Source organism: Tupaia chinensis, unplaced genomic scaffold, assembly GCF_000334495.1.
Source record: "Tupaia chinensis unplaced genomic scaffold, TupChi_1.0 Scaffold000399_1, whole genome shotgun sequence".
In the NCBI taxonomy this organism is placed as follows: domain Eukaryota; kingdom Metazoa; phylum Chordata; class Mammalia; order Scandentia; family Tupaiidae; genus Tupaia; species Tupaia belangeri.
Window position 1 is genome coordinate 2,405,727 of NW_006159901.1, and position 3,127 is coordinate 2,408,853.

Genomic DNA, 3,127 nt, shown 5'->3' on the forward strand with positions numbered 1-3,127 from the left:
TTAAAACATGTTTGGAAAACTGAACCACAATTTTATTTGCCAGCGTGATGCCTTGTTCTTGATAGAATCATTTTTGTTTCCTCTTTTTATATCCCAATTATAATCTCTGGCCGTATTGACTTCTGTGGTAGTAAATCGATCTTCACAAAAGTCAAATTCTTCCTCCAGAGAATCAAGGTTCTTTGTGGCATTCAATAAATTCTTTTCTGGCAGTGCCTGAGCTTCATCAATATTATATTCAAGCATTACATTAACACCCAACCACAGACACACTTTATCCGCAGGAGGACCTGAAACTTCCTGGTACCAGTTACCAGCCAGTAAGAATCTGGTCTCCCATGAATTGGTGGATTTTTTTTTTCCTTCTGTGTGTATTGTTGAAGTTATGAAGTCTGCTTAATTTCAGGGATTGGGCCTTTTACCTGCCTGTTCTTTTGAGCAAGATTAGGTTCCATAAATTTATATTTCTGGTACATTTTAAAATTTTGTGATTTTTGCACTGGATCTAGTGTCATCCCAGGCTATTTCATGAAGGAATCCCCATCTTCCATGAAGAGCCCCAAGAATCTAAGGTGCAGGGCAGCCTGGTTCCTGTGGCCAATTTCCTTTTGTTAACAACCATTCTTAGTGGTATCCACACCTAATTTTTTTTTGTCTACATTAATGAAGCTAAATAAAAGGCACAATGTTGTGAGGATTGCATTGAGTGATGCATTTAAAACACACAGCTTTGGGACCAGCATATAGCATAATGGTTATGTCTCTGGACTCCCACATAGTTGACTGCAGCTCAAATCCCAGACCCTGCAGCTTAAACTCATGCTGGGCGTGTTTGCGTGAGTGTCCAAGATCCCAAGAGGAGAGGAGAATGGAGGAGGAGTAGGGATTGTGCTGTGGCCATCCGCCCTGAGGGGTGATTTCTTGCTTTCTGTCTCTCTGTTTCTGTCTTTCTGGTGAACACATGCACCCTATAGCAAAAAAAAAAACAAAAAACAAAAAAACAAAAAACAAAACAAAACAAAACTCTCTCCCAAAAAAACAAAAAACAAAAAGCAAATGATCAAAAAACATAGCTTTGCAAATATTTATGGATATGTGTATTCATTTTAAAAATATGAAGATTTACCAATAGTAAGTATTAGATGAGGTAGCTATTGGAATAGTTAATATTAGCTATTTTCATTCATCAGTCATGTTTTTCATTCCAAGAAAAAATAAATCACCTGTATGGACACAAAATACTTTGATAGGAGGAAAAGATACTTGAAAATGGTGCTTCAAGAGTATTCTAGTCCAGACTATGATAAAGAATTCTATAGAATGGATAGGTTAAAGAATAATATTTTAATTCTTCATAATTCTAGAGTCTAGGGAGTCTGAGAGATTGCCGTCATGTTTGGGTTTATTGTGCAAGGCTTCTTCCTGGATTATCATATAATCCAGTACACTTTGACTATGTAAGTGTGAGTGATAAAAATTTAGACCAGAATTGTCTAGGGGAAACAATATAGTTGTACCAGTTAGAATGTAAAATAATACTAACAGAATTTTTAGAACTGGATAAAACTTGAACAGCTGTTCAATGTAGTTTCTCAAATACACCTATTCACAAAAATTACCTGGGTCACTGGTTAAAATTATGGTTGTAAGACATTTTCTCTGGAGTTTAAGTTGCCAGATTTGGGTTGATTCCCAGAAATTTCTATTTGCCATAAAACCTAAATTACTGTCTCCTAAATTTTCATAGGGAACCTCAATTTTCATTGAGGTTTTCTAAGCATGTCAGTTTCCATGAGCATGAGACTAATTAGGTTAGAAGCCCAAGGAGCTGTATGGCCCTTTTTTCCCAGATTATTATTATTTTTTTAATTCTTATTTTTTTTTAAATGTTCACTTGCTATACATCATTTGGTTTGTTTAGAGAATTTAACTTCCATGAAATACTTCTTAGCCCAGTCCTGTTGAGAATACTCTATATATTATCATTGAATAATAAACCATTTCTTTTTCCCACAAATATCATGCCAATTTTTTTCCTTTTCTTTGGATTCATAAAATATCTTTCATATTCAGTCACTTTCTATTAAATTTCAGGGTCTTGTTTTTTTGTGAATGAATAGTATTCTATTCAGTATATGTGAAATACTTTTTCCGTCCATTCATCTGTTTGTGGACATTTGGCTTGGTTTCATGTCTTAGCAATTGTGAATGATACCATAATAAGCATTGATGTACAAGCACTTTTCCAACTGAGCGTTCTGTCCTTTGGGTAGATACCCAAAAATGGGATTGCTGGGTCAAACGGTAGTTCTTTTTGTAGATCTTTGAGGAAACACCATATAGTTTTCCACCATGGTTGGACCAATTTACATTCCTGCCGACAGTGTAGGAGAGTTACCCTTTCACCACAACCCTGACAGCACTTATCACTTTCTGTGATCATTTTTAATCTTCACCATTCTGACAGGGGTTAGGTGGTATCTCATTGTTATTTTAATCTGCATCTCCATTATGATGAGGGATGTTGAGCATTTCTTCATATGCTTTTTGGCTGTTTTTATGTATTCCTTAGATTTTTGTTCATCTCATTTTCCCATCTTTTAATTGGGTTAGTCATCTTTTTTTCTGACAAGCCACTTAAGATCTCTATATATTCTTGTTATCAGTCTTTTATCTGAGGCATAGTTTACAAAAGTATTCTTCCATTCTGAAGGTTATGAATTTACAATAACTACCGTGTCCTTTGCTGTGCTGAAACTTCTTAGTCTGATATAGTCTCACTTGTCTATTTTAGGAATTATTGCCTGTGCTTCGGGGGTCTTATTTAAGAAGTGTTAGCCTACTCCCATGTTTCCCAGAGTTTCCCCAGTGTTTCCCACCAGTAGTTTTATAGTTTGAGGTCTTAGGTTCAGATCTTTGATTCATTTTGAGTAGATTTTTGTTAGTGGTGAAAGATGGGGATTCATTTTCATCTTTCTACAGGTGGATACCTTGCTAAAAACGTTCCTATGGTTCTTCCAGCATCATTTTCTAAAAAGATTTTCCTTTTCCTATGGATTGACTGGTGTCTTTTGTCAAAAATCAGTTGGTTGTAAGTTTTGGGGTTTATTTCTGGGGTCTCTATTCT

At 35.5% G+C, this 3,127-nt stretch overlaps 1 pseudogene; it reads right to left on the reverse strand.

Moving 5' to 3' along the window:
* Positions 1–551, reverse strand: LOC102484079 (prefoldin subunit 3 pseudogene; annotated as a pseudogene).
* Between the last annotated feature and the right edge of the window lie 2,576 nt (positions 552–3,127).